At 39.3% G+C, this 16,429-nt stretch overlaps 1 protein-coding gene across 1 annotated transcript in view; it reads left to right on the top strand.

Annotated features, from left to right (window-relative positions):
* Window positions 1-16,429, top strand: part of Vrk2 (VRK serine/threonine kinase 2) — a 118,066-nt gene that overhangs the window by 73,503 nt on the left and 28,134 nt on the right. The gene's annotated exons all lie outside the window — the stretch shown is intronic.

Genomic DNA, 16,429 nt, shown 5'->3' with positions numbered 1-16,429 from the left:
ATTTCTCTTTGGTAGTTTGCAGACTACCTTCCTGTAACAGACTGTAGGATGCAGGGGTGAAGACTCTCTGCAGACACCAACTTGAATTCTCCATGTTCAGTGAATTGTGTAGGTGTTGTCTCCGGCAATGTGGTCTTAAAGTCAGTTTGTGAAGGGCAGCTATTGTCTGGTCAACAGCCTGGATTGTTTTGAGATTTTTATGGGACATTTTTGGCCAACAATTAAATTAGATAAAACCCAAACTCATTACTGTAAGCTACATTTGGTGACAAGAGATGGCCAGTTGGTACTCGGTATCTTCTATTATTTGGCAATTTCATGTAGATCACCATCATGTGTATGTATATTTTAAGAAGTTTTTACTGTATTAGGTTTCCATGATACACCACAAATGTCTCTTAATTTTGGCTATCCCTCCCATATTTTGTCCCTTTCCCCTGCCCACTTGATCCTCCCGTTCCAGCCCCCTAATCCTTCCATAGTTATCTCTTCTATGTTTTTTTCCCTAAGGAGATCACTTTTCTGTAGTAGCTTATTCTCTATCTCTATTCTCCATGGTTCTATGGACTGTAGCTTTATTACCATTGACATAATAGCTAATATGTCTTAATATAATATTTGCTTTTCTGGGTCTGGAATACCTTGCTCAGGATAATTTTTTTCCTAGTTCCATTAATTTGCCTGCAAATTTCATGAGATCATTTTTTTCTAATGATAAGTAGTACTCTATTGTGTAAATGTACCACATTTTCTTTACCCATTCTTCTGCTGAGGGACAATTAGGTTGTTTCTAATTTCTGGCCATTATGAATAAAGCAGCAGTAAGCAGAGTTGAGCATGTTTCCTTGTGAGAATGAAGTATTCTTTGTATATACCTCAAGAGTGATGTGGTGATTTGGATGAGAATGGCCGCCACAGACCCACAGATTTGATGCTGCTTATCAGGAAATAGTACTATTTGAAAAGATTAGTAGGAGGTGTGGCCTTGTTGAAACACTGTTGGAGGTGGGTTTTGAGGTTTTTTAAAAAGCCTATATGTCAGGGCCAACGTCTCTCTCTTCCTGCTGCCTACAAATAAATCCAGATGTTGAATCTCAGCTACTTATCTAGCACCATGTTTTCTTGAACACTGCCATATTTCTTACCATGCACATAATGGACTAGGCTTCCGAAACTATAAGCCAGCCCCAATTCAAAGTTTCTTTTATAAGAGTTGCCACAGTCATGGAAACCTTGGTACTTACTTTTTAAAATCAGTAGTGGTTGGTTTTACCCTAGGTCTCTGGACGATCTAGTGTTTGGTTCTTGGTTCCCAAGCAATGTTGGAGGTATGGGTTCCAGTTCATAGAATGGGCCTTAAGTCAAATCAGACATTGGTTGGTAACCTCACCTGGTTACCATGGGTTAGAATCACCCACATATACTCCCTGCAGCCCTCACCATCACAAATCTCTGCCAGGTCCTAGAAACGCACCCCTCCCCTCCACCAGCAGCCAATTTCCCTTCTCTCTCTGTCCCTCTCTCCTGGTCTCTCCCCACACCTGAACACACCCCACGCCCCCTACAGCCCTGTTTGTTCTCTTTCCTGTCTGCCTCCCTCCCTCCCCTCACCCCCAGTGACTGTTTTATTTCCCCTTGTGAATGAGATTCACGAATCCTCTGTTAGTGTCCCTCCTCGTAGTAAGTATAGCTTACTTATGTCTGTGGATTGCAGTGTGGGTCCCCAGTACATTATGGCTGATATCCACTTGTAAGTGAGTCACATGACTCACCAATGCGTGTCTTTTTGGGTCTGGGATACACCACTCAGGATGACATTTTCTAGCTCCATCCATCTGCCTGCAAATTTCATGATGTCCTTCTTGTAAACAGATGACTAGTATTCTTGTGTAAATAAACCACATTTTCATCATCCTTTCTTCAGATGTTCAGAAGAACATCTAGGTTCTTTCCACTTTCTGGATATTATAAATAAAACTGCTGTGAACATAGTGGAACAAGTATCCTTGTGGTATCGTGGAACATCTTTTGGGTATGTGCCCAAGATTGATATAGCTGAGTCTTGAGGTGAAACTATTCCCAGTTTTTCTGAGGAACTGCTAAACTGATTTCCAGAGTGGTTGTACCAGTTTGCAATCCCAGCAGCAATGGAGGAGGGTTCCTCTTGCTCAGCATCCTCGCCAGCATGGGCCTTACCTGAGTTTTTTATCTTAGCCATTCTGATGGCAGTAAAGTGGCCTCTCAGAGTCGTTTTGATTTGCATTTTCCTGATTACTAAGGACATTGAACATTGAACAAATGTTTGTTGAGGATTCTCTGTTTAGCTCTCTACCCATTTTTCTAACTGGAATTTTTGGTTTGTTGCTGTCTAACTTCTTGTGTTCTTTATATATTTTGGATATTAGCCCTCTGGTGAGGGTATGGCTGGTAACATCTTTTACCCATTCTGTAGACTGCTGTTTTGTTCTATTGAGAGCATCCTTTGCCTTATAGAAGCTTTTCAGTTTCATGAGGTCCCATTTATTAATTGTTGATCTTAGTGCCTGAGCTATTCCCATTCTGTTCAGGAATTTGTCTCCTGTACTAATAAGTTCAAGGTTATTCCCCACTTTCTCTTCAATTAGATTTAGTGTACTCAGTTAAATGTCGCTGTCTTTGATCCACTTGGACTTGAGTTTTATGCAGGGTACTAAATAAGGATCATTTGCATTCGTGTACATGTAGACATCCAGTCAGACCAGCACCAAGTCTTGGAGATGCTTTCTTTTTCCATTATATAGTTTTGGTTTCTTTGTCAAAAGTCAGGTGTCTGTTGGTGTGCAGGTTTGTCTGGGCTTTCTGTTCGATTCCATTGATCAACCTGTTTCTCTACCAATACCATGCACTTTTTATTCCTGTTGCTCTATAGTACTGCTTGAAGTCACAGTGATACTTCTAGAAATTCTATTTTACAGGATTGTTTTAGCTATCCTGTTTTCATTCTTTCTTTCTTTCTTTCTTTCTTTCTTTTTCTTTTCTTTTTTCTTTTTGTTCTTCCATATGAAGTTGGGAATTTTTCTCTCAAGGTATGCAAAGAATTGTGTTGAAAATTTGATTGTAATTGCATTGAATCTGTCTATAGATTGCTTTTGGTAGCATGGCCATTTTTACTATGGGAATCCTACTGATCCATGAGCATGGGAGATCTTTCTGTCTTCTGATATCTTATTCAATTTCTTTTTTCAGAGACTTGAGGTCTTGTCATGCAGGAACTTCATTTGCTTGGCTAGAGTTACACCAAGATATTTTATATTATTTGTGGCTATTGTGAAGGGTGTTGTTTTCCTGAGTTCTTGCTTGGTCTATTTATCATTTGCATAAATGAAGGCTACTGATTTTTTTTCTTAGTTAATTTTATATCCAGCCACTTTGTTGAAGGTGTTTATCAGCTGCAGGAGTTCTCTGGTAGAATTTTTGGGGTCACGTATATATACTATCATATCATCTGTAAATAGTGGTATTTTGACTTCTTTTCCAATTTGTGTCTCATTGATCTCCTTTAGTTGTCTTAATTCAAGTATCATATTGAATAGAAGTGGAGGGAGTGGGCAGCCTTGCCTTGTTCCTGATTTTCGTGGAGTTGCTTTAAGTTTCTCTGCATTTAACTGTTGGCTTGCTGTATATTGCCTTCATCGTATTTAGGTATGCACCTTGTATCTCTCCTAGACTTTTAACATGAAGGGGTGTTGAATTTTGTCTAAGACTTTTGCATGAAAGTGATCGTGTTTTTTGTTTTGTTTCTTTTTTTTTTCAGTTTGTTTATATGGTGGATTATGTTGATGGATTTTCATATATTGAATCATTCCTGCAGTCCACTTGATCACAGTGGATGTTGTTTTTGATATGCTCTTGGATTCAGTTGGCGAATATTTTATTGAGTTTTTGCATCAATATTCATAATGGAAATTGGTCTGTAATTCTCTTTCTTGTTTGAGTCTGTGTGATTTAGTTATTAGGGTGACTGTGGACTCATAGAATGAGTTCCTTTTGTTCTCATTCTCATTCAAACAAAAGGCATGTTCCTTTTGTTTCTATTGATGGAGTAGTTTGAAGGATATTGGTATTAGCTCTTCTTTGAATGTCCAATGTCCAGGAAATTCTGTGCTAAAACCATCTGGTCCTGGCCTTTTTCAATTTTGTAAATATAATATTACTATTTAGATTGTTTACCTGATCGTGATTTAACTTTGGTAAGTAGAATCTATCCAGAAAATCATCCATTTCATTTAAAATTTCCAAACTTATTGCGTACAGGCTTTTGAAGTAAGACCTAATGATTTTTAAAGTTTCCTCAGTGTCTGTTGCTATGGTCCCCTTTTCATTTCTGATTTTGTTAATTTGGATATTGTCTCTCTGCTTTTTTCTTAATTTGTCCAAGTGTTTGTCTATCTTGTGGATTTTTCTCAAATAACCTAATCTTGGTCTCCTTGATTCTCTGTATTGTTCCCATGTCTCTAATTTACTGATTTCAGCCCTGAGTTTATTTCCTGCCATTTACTCCTCTTGGGCGTGTCTGCTTCTTTTTGTTCTAGAGCTTTCATGAGTGGTGTTAAGTTAGGACTATGAGATCTCTTCAGTTCCTTAGTGTTAGGAACATTCCCCTAAGCACCACTTTCATTGTGTCCCATGAATTTGTGTATATTTTGCTTCATTTTGACTGAATTTGTAAAAGGTTTTTGATGTCTTTATTTCTTCTTCGTCCCAGTAGTCATTGGGTAGAGAGTCGTTCAGTTTCCATGAGTTTGTAGGATTTCTATTGTTTCTGTTGTCCAGTTTGAATTTATGGTGATCCCATAATAGGCAAGGGGTTATTTCAGTCTTCTTCTACTGGTTGAGGCTTGCTTTGTGATTGATGTTTTGTGATTCAGTGTTTGAGAAGGTTCCATGAAATGCTGAGAAGAAGGTATGTTCTTTTGTGTTTAGGTAAATGTTCTGTAGTCATTGTTTAGATCCATTTGATTTATAATGTATGTTAGTTTCATTATTTTTCTGTTTAATTTCTGTTTATATGAATAGTCCTTTGGTGAGAGTGGGATGTTACAGTCTCTCACTATTAATATGTGGGGTTCAATGTGTGATTGAAGCCTTAATAATGTTTTTTCTGCCTTTCAAAACAATATTTATTTTATGTGTGTGAGTACACTGTCGCTGTCTTCAGACACACCAGAAGAGGGCATCTGATCCCCATACAGATGGTTGTGAGTCACCATGTGGTTGCTAGGAATTGAACTCAGGACCTCTGGAAGAGCAGTCAGTGCTCTTAATCGCTGAGCCATCTCTATAGCCACCAGTAATGTTTCTTTTACAAATGTTGGTACTTTGAATTTGGGGCATAGATATTCAGAATTGAGACATCATCTTGGTGGATTTTTCTTTTGATAAGTATGAAGTGTCTCCTCTCATCTCTTGATTATTTTTGGTTGAAAGCCTATTTTATTAAATATTAGAATGGCTACTCACTCTCATTTCTTGGGTTCATTTGCTTGAAAAACTTTTTGCTAGCCCTTTTTCTGAGGTAATGACCATCTTATTTGCTGATGTGTGTTTCTTGTATGCACTAGAATGGTGGATTCTGTTTATGGATCCATTCTCTTAGCCTGTGTGTTTTTATTGGGAAGTTGAGGCCATTGATGATGAGCAATATTAATGACTAATGATTGTTAATTCCTATTAATTTGGGGTTTGATGGTGGTGGTGGTGGTGGTGGTGGTGGTGGTGGTGTATGTGTGTGTGTGTTTGCGTGCGCACGAGAGAGAGAGAGAGAGAGAGAGAGAGAGAGAGAGAGAGAGAGAGTCTTGATCATTTCCTTTTCTTAAGTGTTAACTTCCTTTCCTTATCCTATGTAGGATGGATTAGTGGAAAAATTGTTTAAATTTGGTTTTGTCATGGAATATCTTGTGTTTTCCATCTGTGATGATTAATAAGTTTGCTGGGTATAGTAGTAGTTCAGTCTGACATCTGTGCTCTTAGGATCTGTAAGACATCTGCCTAGGCCCTTATGGCTTTTAGAATCTTATTTGAGAAGGCAAGTATAATCCTGAGAGGTTTGCCTTTATATGTTACTCGGCCTGTTTCCCTTGCAGTTGTTAATATTCATTCTTTGTTCTCTAATTTAGTGCATTGATTGTTGTGTGGAAAGAGGATTTTCTCTTCTGATCCAATCTATTTGCTGTTCTGTGGGCTTCTTGTATGTTCATAGTTATCTCTTTCTTTAGCGGAACTTTTATTTTTTTGATATTTATATTACTGAAGATATTTTCTGGCCTTTGAACTGGGACTCTTCTCCTTCTGTTATTCTTTGGTTTGGCCTTTTCCATAGTGTCCCAAGTTTCCTGAATGTTTTTTGCAAGATTTTGCAAAAATATAAAAGATTTTGCATTTTCTTTGACTGATGTATGAATTTCTTCTAAGCCAGAGATACTCTCCTCCATGCCTTGTATTTTGTTGGTGATGCTTGAGTCTGGAGTTCCTGTTCTGTTTCCTAGGTTTTCCATCTCTAGTATTGTCTCCATTTATGTTATTTTTTAAATTTCTTCTATTTCCATCTTCAGGTCTTGAATAGTTGCATTCATTCCTTTCACAATTTAATTGTATTTTCCTGCATTTCTTTGCATTTATTAATTTCCTCTTTAAAGGCCTCTACTTGTTTGATTGTATTTTTGCTGTATTTTTTAACAGATTTATCTGTTTCCCTTTGGAAAGCCTCGATCATCTTCATAGGATTAGATTTAAGGTCATTTTCTTGTTCTTCAGGTGTATTAGGATATATACGGTAGTAAGATAGATGGCTTTCAGGTGGTGCCACAAGGCCCTGGCTTTTGTTGGTTGTGTTCTTAAGGTGGACTTCAGCCATCTCTTGTCCCTGGTGTTGGCAGACCTGGTTGTCCCTGAATGCAGCGGGTCTCTGGGATTACAGGTAGAGCTGGTGGTCCCGAGTAGCAGCAGGCCTCCAGGGATGTAGGCAAAGTTAGTGGTCCCTGATGGGTGCAGGCCTCCAGGATTATGGGTGGAGATGTGGAACAGAAATTGGAGTACAGAAGGGACAGTATATTCCATGCGGCTACTGTGCTTGCTGGGAGACCTTGTACTTGCCTGTGGGCAGGGATTAAAGTGTGGAAATCTCACCTGATTGTTCTTAGTGGTAGCAGGCTTCCAAGGATGCAGGCAGAACTTTGGCCCTGGGAATGGTGTACAGATCCAGGATTCTGGAGTTGGGTTTTGTGCAGGGTGAAAATTAGGTGGATTCTTCTAAATGAAACATCTAGTTTGACTAGCACCATTTTTTGAAGATGCTGGCTTTTTTCAGTGTGTATTTTTGTCTTCTTTATATAAAAAAAATCAGGTATCCATTTGTGTGTAGATTTATATTTGGGTCTTTAATTTGATCAATGGATCAACACGTCTGTTTTTGTGCTAAAACCATGCATTTGGAGGAGTACAGGTTTTTAAAGTATGTTTCTATTCTCTAGGTTTCCTCAGTGTCTGCTGTTATATCCCCCTTTTCATTTAATTTTATTTGGATATTCTCTCTCCTACCTTAGTTAATTTGGATAAAGGTTTGTCATTCTTACTAATTTTCTCAAATAGCCAGCTCTATTTCGATAATTCTGTGTTGTTTTTTATTTCTGAGTTTTATTATTTCTTGTAGTCTACTTACTCCTTTGGGGTTTTGTGGTTTTTTTCTTTTTTTTTACAGACCTTTCCAGTGTAGTGTTAAGTTGATAGCATGAGATTTATCCAATTGTTTCATGTAGGCAATTGGTGCTATGAACTTGCCTCTTAGAAGCAGCTACGCTGTGTAAGTTTGGATATGTTATATATTTGTTTTCATTCAATTCTAAAAAGTCTTTAATTTCTGTCTTGATCAGTTTCACTTCAGTCGAGAGCTGTTCAGTTTTTATGAGTTTGTAAACTTCCTGTTGTTTCTGTTGTTGTTATGGTCTGCTTTTATTTGTGGTAGACAGATAGAATGTAGAATACTATTTCCAAGTTTCTTGTATCTGTTGAGATTTGCTTTGTGTCTGAGTACATGGTCAGCTTTGGAGAAAGTTCTATAAGATGCTGCGAAGGTATATTCTTTTGCATTTGGGTAAAATGTTCTGTAAATATCTTCTAGGTTCATTTAGTTCATAAAGTCAGTTAGTTTCACCATTTACTTCTTTAGGTTTTGTCTAGATGTCTGTCTGTTGGTGAGAGTGGGTTATTGAAGTCTCCACAATAAGTGTATAAATGTCATCATGTCATTATATGACATAAGCTATTGTCATGTTTTGTTTTGTTTTGTTTTTCTCAAAATTTGGGCACTCTTGTGTTTGGTACATAGATGAAATTATTGCAATGTGTTATCTTTGGTGGATTTTTCTTTTGATGAATATGTAGTGAAGTGAAAACTTTGGGTTTCTTTAGAAAGTCAGTTGTGTTGGATGGTGTTTTGCTAGGACATGTAGAGAGCTGCGACATGCCGCGCCTCAAAGATAGCGCTGGTTTCCGCCTTCCACCCTCCCAAAGGTGAGTGCTCCTTGCAGTAAACAAGTCCTTATTTGGCTATGTCTGCCTGGCCCGCTAGCTTCCGCATAGTGACAGCCTATCTACATGACCCACATGGCTTGCTAGGACTGGCCAGGGCTAGCTATTTAAGTGTGGTGCAGGGCGTCCCCCAGGTAGGGAGAGAGAAGAGAGTCAGAGTAGAGAGAGAGTCAGAAGAGATAGAGGTCAGAAGATTGTATCAAGGTTCCTGAGTAAAACTGCTTGAAGAAGATCTCCTGTGGTCGTGTCTTCCTTGCTGGTCGAGGTTGGGCTCAGCAAGGACAGACATGTGAAGAAGTGTTTCCTTGAAGTGGACACAGATGAAGGGTGTTTTTCTAAAGCAAACACACAAAAGGACATATGATGAAGGAATATAAGGATGACCACCACACAGCGGGAGCTCGAGCATTGGCTTGCTTTGCTCTGCCTTTCTTTGCTAACAACACACATGTATTGGTTCGCCTTACTTTGTGTTGCTGATTTCCACCTGTGGCTACTCCGCAGAAAGAAACATACCAATAAACTGTTGATGGTGTTCTGCCTGCTTTTCACTGCTTCCACAGACCCAGACCAATTGGCAGAATGATGTCAGCTGATAGACTCACTTGGAGTTCTGCTAAGAAAGACTCACGTGGTGAGCCAAGAACTGTGGGATATTTGGAAGTATAAATAGGACTCAACAGACAGTGACGGGGCTTGAATAGCTAGCTTTGTAGTTGTTCTTTAGACTTTGCTGATCTTCATCGAGAGAGTCGCAGCAGAGAACTTCTCCTGGTGTCCCTACTGGTCTTGGCTGACTCATGCTGACTCAGCGGAGGCCTGGCTATTTCTGCTGGTGATTGTGTTTGCTATCCCAACACTACTGAACTGGACTGTTGGTGTATTTGTGACGTGTTTGCAGGTGAATCTAGCTGCTGCTGCTGATTCCTGTGAAATGAACTGCTGATTTCCTGACATGCAGATTGTATTTGCTCCAAAAAACAATTTCTAAATAGGTCCACTTACCCCGTATCCTAATAACCTTTCTTTTCCACTACCTCTAGTGGCTGGTGGGCTAGAAGGGAGGTTAAAGCATTTAAGAACCCTTATTAAAAGTAGGTTTTGAAAACAAAAATCAAAGCTACAATGTAGTGTCTTTAATCTCTCCTAACTAGTTGTTTGAAGTCTATTTTGTCAGATATTAATATGGGTAGGTACACCAACTTGCTTCTTATTCTGTTTGCTTGGAATATGTGTGGTTTTATACTTTTTACCCTAAAAAGACATCTGTCTTTGATATGTTTTTTTCTTGAATGCAGCAAAAGGATGTATTCTCTTTTCACATCCCGTCTCTTAGTCTGCAGTTTTGTTTTGTTTTTTTTTTAAAGGATATTTAGACCTCTGATGTTGAGAGATACCAATGATCAATGATTCTTGATTCCTGTTATTTTGTTGTTGGTGGTAGTGGTATTGTCTGTGTTTTCCTGCCTTTTGATTTTGCTTGAGTATTTATTCCTTGTGTTGTCTAAAATGTACTTAACCTCTTGGTTAGGGGTTTCCTTCTCGTACTTTATGCAGGGCTGGATTTGTAGGTAGAGATTGCTTAACTTCAGTTATATGGTAGAGTGTCTCACTTTTCCATCTATGGTGATTGAAAGTTTTGCTGGGTATAGTAGTGTCAGCTGGCATCTGAAGTCCCGTTGAGTTTGCAGAACATCTGTCCAGGCCCTTCTTTTTTAAGAATCTCCATTGAGAAGTCAGGTATAATTCTAATAGGTCTGCATTATATGTTACTTGCCCTTCTGCCCTTGCAACTTTTAATAATCTTTTTATGTTCTGTACATTTTGTGTTTTGATTACTATGTGGTGAGGGGGAATTTATTTTCTGGTTCAGTCTATTTGCTTACTGTTCTGTATGTTCATTATATGGAATAGGTTGCTTAAGCTCTTTATCTCTAGTTGTGTCATTTTATATATGCTTATTAATTTTGGCATTATAAAGTAGTTTTCTAGAGTTCATCAATATAGTTTTTCAGATTTATGTAGTGCTCTTTGTTGTGCTGTCTTAAGGCTTTTTAATTTCTTTTACTTCAGTTATTATTTCCTTTCTGTTACTATGTTGTCTCCACCGTCCACCCCCCTGTCACCCCACCTTTCCCCTTTCAGGTTTGTTTCGGAAAGGGTAGCTGGAAGGCTGTCTGTGGCAGTGGCATGGGCGTTGTTTGTGACTCTTTGTTATTTCTGTGCAATATATATCCAGTGTGTATGTGTGGCTCCCTTTGATTGTTCTCCTGCTACTCTTATGTTTTAGTAGCATTCATTTTCTTTTAGAAAGTATGTCATTTGTATGTTCTTCCACTTATCCTCATGCTTGCTCTTACTACGACATATCTTAGACCATTCTAGATGCTCGCATATGTGCCAGCATTTCCTAGACATCTTTTGAGTGCCTGCTGGTGCCCAGCCCCGCCCCCATACATTGTTCAAGGGCTTATGGGCAGTAGTACTCTCTTCATGTTTAAAACTTTGAAAACTTGGATCAGTACTTAACATCAGTTTAGTTGAACTTACAATACTTAGTCTTTTGAACATGTACCTTATAGTTTCTTGACAGTACGGTGGTGGTGTTATCCTCCTGGATATTTTACTCAGGCTATCTCCATTTAAACATGAGAGTTTTGTGAAATTCTGTCTATTTAGACAAAAAGATTAAGAAATCCTTCACTGGTAATATTATATTCAGTACAGAAAATATGATTTCTCTTTTGGTTTAATTAAGTAATTTCTAAATTATAAATTATTTTAAAATAAATTATATTGAGAAACAGGTACTTAGAGAAGAGACATCCTTAGAAATGATGTTAAAGAAGTTTTAGCCAATGTGGTGAACATTTATTATGCCACTGGCATTATGTCATGTGCATAGTAAAATGGAATTGTTCATGGTATTTTCTGCATATCAATATCTTGGATTTCCTAACCTGTTTTAAAGGTGTTTATAAAACCTTGCTGATTGTAGACTATGGCAAGCCATTGACTGCCTGGTTGGTCCTCAGGACCGAGGCATATGCATGCGGAGCTACTGTTCAGAAAAGAGTATGCCAACGTTGTTGTAATGACTTCTACCGGCACTGCCTGGATTGATGCTGCTCCATGCTGGTTTTGAGGAATATCCATCCTGCTGTAGTCTCCAGTATCACGTGAGGGAGTTAGCAATTTCACTGGCACTGGTGCAGCTGTTCCACTTCCATCTTGAAAGACACCCCTTTTCTGATCAGGGGCGAATTCTTTCTTTCAGGAGCTTGGTGTGTCCTTGTTTATGTGACAGCTTCCCTGCTGATTTTGATGGACCCTGATACCACGATTGATTTCCAGTCGCTCCGAATGTGTTTTAACACTGAGAGCACTCATTTCCTGTGTGCTGTGTTGTTATCCTTCCTGAACTGGGAGGGTTACGGGTTGGTCTTCCATCCTTTCTCTTCATTTCCCATAGCAGTCGTGTTTATATTTCTTTCTTGTAAGTCTTCAAGAAAAACATTGTTGATGAGCCAAGGTGTGAAGCCAGTTTTGATACAGTATTTGCAGCCTCATTCAGTACCAGGAGTATGTAAAAGGAATATGAAACTCCCTGCCCATTGTGCTCTATGTGTTTCTATCCAATGCTGTCTACTGAGTCTGGAGGATGACCCTCCCAGGTAGGTAACATGTCAGCATATGAGTCTTAAAACATGACAGACAGCAAGTGTTATTCTTTAGAACGTTAGTCACATTGCCTTCTTGCTTTATATCTAGATTTTTCTCAAAGGTGCTTTGGGAGTCTTTCATTAGATTTCTCAAATGAAATCAAAATCAGCCCCAAATTTAATTTACACTTAACTTTTATAATGTGTTAGTACCACTGTTTATTTGAACTCAGTTATTTAGTGAAGTATTTTAACTTTGTTTAAGTAATCAAATGCATTTGTAGCATACTAGTATTCCTATTCTTCAAGATTATTCTCACCGTTGCATATTAAGAGCAAAGTTAAGAGTATACATTTAAGCTACAGGAATAGCAATGTTCTGAATATGGACTATTAGTATCTTATTAGTTTTAGAGAGTAGCAATGTATAGGAAATATTGACAATGATAATATAATAATGTAAATTTAGCAACCTATGTCCATATTTTAAATTAATAATTCATGAAATATACTGTCCAGTGTAATGACTCAGAGAAACTATTAAATCTGGAATTTCATGACTAGGGAGGTACATATTTTTAAACTTTATTTGGAAAAATGTAAAGCATACTGACAAATAGAGATCTTCATATACAAGTTAATTTTATTGGTTACATTTTAAAATTTATTTTTTGGCAGAAGTATATTAAAAGTAAATTATGGTACTTGGGCATTTTACCCAAATATTTACATATATGTATATCTTCAAAAAACAAAAAGCATTTACCTTATTTACCTATTTACCTTTTTGGGTTTTTTTGGGGTTTTGGGTTTTTTTTTGTTTTTTGTTTTTTTGTTTTTTTGGTTTTTTTTTGGTTTCTTCTGAAGTTCTGGAATATGGAAAGGTGATTATCTTATAGAAAGAATGATCAGCTTGTTTGCAAAGAGAAATACTAGGAATTGTTTTAGATTAAAGATATCCCCTCAAAAACAGATGGTGTTCCATTCCTAATACATGTGATTGATACCTCATTTAAATATAGGGGTTGAAATGATATAAAGCCCTTAATAGGAATAAATAGAATAGGGAGGGCCCTATCCCAGTAGGATTTTGGGAGACTTGAGAGACAAAAATGCATAGACGGAAGCTTACGTGAGCACAAGGAGATGCCCATGTGCAAGGATGGGATGCCTTGCCACCAGCACGGAGTAGAGGGTGTGGCCCACTTATCTTCCAGGAAGCCTTGGAAGACTGTCTCGAAAGTAACATGTTTATGATTTTTATAAAGACAACAAGAACCACCTGATTTACTTTGTTCTGTAAATATTCATGTCTATGAACCATGGCATGTGTGCTGATCAGATATTATTCCAAGTAGTTACTCTGTATTGGGCGCTGGTGTAAGATTTCTATGTTTAAATAATTTTATCCTTAGAGGATCACTTTGAAGGAGATACTATCCTTATTTCATGGATGATTAAGCTGAAATTCAAAAGAAGCCAAGTAATTTGGCTAGAACACGGGCAGGCCCAGGAGGTAGAAATGGTCTCAGACTGATGGAGTAGAGTCCAGAGCTCATGTCCTTGACTGTGCGTCTTGAGTCCTATGAACTGAAAGCTGAACTTTCTTTTTTTTTCTTTTTTTTGAGGAATCGCTCATTTATACTCAAAGTTTCTCATTGCTTGAAGACTTCACCTTTAGCGGAAAGAAAGCTTATGCTTTTTTCCCCTGTGCTCTGTCTATCACTCACTCCTATCCTGGTGGCAGAGCCCAGAGCTGAATGAACAGAGGTGTCCTTCATTAATTGGTTAGTCTGCTTTTGGTACAGAAGTGATTGTCTTCCAGATCTTTCCTTCCTCAAGGCCCCTCCCTAGCAATTGGCACCTATCACCTATTCAGCCATCCTGAGCTTCTCCTGACAACTGGCCACTTCCCTAGGTTCCATCTGAGAGGCCTGCCCTGCCTCCCACTGCTGCTGTACTGCTACTGAGCCGACCCCACGTTCCTGCTGCCCACCCCAGTGCTTTATATTCATGAATGAGAGACACACACAGCCTTTATGATCTGTATGTCCAAAATGGCTCAGTGGTTGGGCCACTTCCTAACCTCCATGTGGCTAAACTGCCTACCTCCGACATTCTTGAGTTATTGCTTACTGAAACCTACATTCCAACTTGACTGCCCTGGACCAGATGTGCAGCTCTCTTGGGCTGCATTCCTGGCATCTTCATGACCACTTTGCTCTCTGTCTTCTCCATCTCTTAGGAGTGTTGTCTCTCCTCCTTCCCAGGGGTGGTGGATCTCTCTTTCCCCCTCCTGTGTCCCTTGCCCAGGAATCCTATAAGTCCCACCTGCCTGCCCTGCCCATCCACTGGCTGTCGGCATCTTTATTTACCAATCATAAACAACTGTCTTAAGTGTAGGACACTGTGTACAGGTTCTAGGGGAACATAATTAGCATGAGAATACAGACAGCCACCTCCCATGCCTTTTGTTTACACTCTCTGCTTCTCTTTCCCATTTAGCCAATGCATCTGATGCTGTTCCTTGCCAGAGGTTTTCAGTTACTTGTGCCCTAGTTTCTTAGAACAGTCTTCAAAGTCTCTTTAAAATACTCCAAGCCTTTTGGCTTGTGTTGATTCCACTGACCTCTCTGACGCCAGCACATACAGGCGCAGGCCCTCTCTGGCTTCCTTCCTGTGTTGTTCCTTTGTTTTCATCTCTAGAAGTGTATCTTCTCCACCCTTAAATGTTGCTTCTTCTCTGAGTTTCTACGATGGATGTAAGCTCCTCTTGATCAGAAAATTCACAGGCCGTTACTGTTCTCAGAGCAGGTGTTTTCTCCAGATCTATATATGGGCCCACTTCCTCTTCCTTTCTTTTGTGTGCAGCCAATGGCAAAATCTCAGCTTCTGGTCAAATGGATGGAAGTTCAAATCTCAACTTCACCAGCTACTAGAAGTTTGTTTTGCACAGAGACCTAACCTCATGCATCCCATATTCTGATTCTCCAGAAAGACCTTAAAATAAAGTCCTTTTAGGGAAGATTGAATGGTTTAATGAGCACCAGTACTAGCCTTTCCCAGTTAGCAAGGACCCCAAAATATGCATTTTTTCTCTTAAGTTTGTAATTCCCAAAACTTATCTTGACCCCTGACCCACTGTACGTAAGCTGGCTCATTCTGTCTGTGTGCTGCCGATTCAAGTCTAGCAGAAGGCTGTAGAAAAGAGTATAAAGTGTGTCCAGTTTGTCCTGCCTCCTCCCCTAGGTCTGTTCAACTTCTAAATACAAAGAAAAGAGAAATGCTTTTGTGTGTTGTGAAAATAGCAAATTCCCAGGGACACAAGTAGACCCTGATAAACTGCCTTGTGGTTAGGGGATCTACCATGTCAGGGTGAGATTTACCAAGAAGACTAAGTGTGGACTCAGGCTTCAGTAAGAGTGGAGACGCTCCTGAGTTGTGCATGGAGAGTTGTCTCTTGTGGAGAGCAAGGTACTTCCCATGCAAAGTGCTTCAGGAGACTCACCACAGATGCCCTCTAGTTATCTGCACTTTCACTCACCGAAGTGCAAAATCAGAGCGTTTAAAGTCTGACAGCATCAGGTGACAAAGGAGACCAAAAGTGGAGCCTTAGCTGCCTAGAGCTGGAGCACACTGTGTGGGACCTGCTTTGGCCAGGCAGCAACGGAAGTGGAGTTTTGAGACAGGCTCTCCAAGTGCAGGGATGTTTTGATTTTTATGGTTGTGCTAAAGGAGACTTTTAGTTCATTCATTTATCCAGGTTATGATTTACTGGGCGTCTTAGTACAAGTGAACACCCCCTTGCCAGTCATGAGTTTCCAGGGGAATATCTGTTTGCTTAAAGTGAAAACTACTATGTACCTGTTGTTTTTCCTTTCATATGATTTAAAAATTAGCGCAATCAAGCTTCACCCTGAATGGGAGCTCGGCTGGAGAGCGAATAATTTAGGCTTCCATGAGTTTGGAGGGCGCCCGTGGCTCTCCTGTTCTCCCCTTCCATCTGTCCTCTTCTTTCTCTTCCTTTTATATTAGAAGAGGGTGTCTTCAAAGGCAGAACCTCGTAACCTGTGTGGAAAGAGGTGAAGAGAGTATGTGGAGGTCTCTGGAATCCAGATGGCTACCTGAGAAGAAGGCAGTTAGGAGCAAGGTTCAGTCTGAGCAGAGGAGGAGCCAGAGTTTAAGTGACAGAGTTTCTTGTC

Source organism: Rattus rattus, chromosome 11, assembly GCF_011064425.1.
Source record: "Rattus rattus isolate New Zealand chromosome 11, Rrattus_CSIRO_v1, whole genome shotgun sequence".
Lineage (NCBI taxonomy): Eukaryota > Metazoa > Chordata > Mammalia > Rodentia > Muridae > Rattus > Rattus rattus.
The sequence above is the reverse complement of the archived record's forward strand: the minus strand, read 5'-3'. Positions and strand labels throughout refer to the sequence as shown.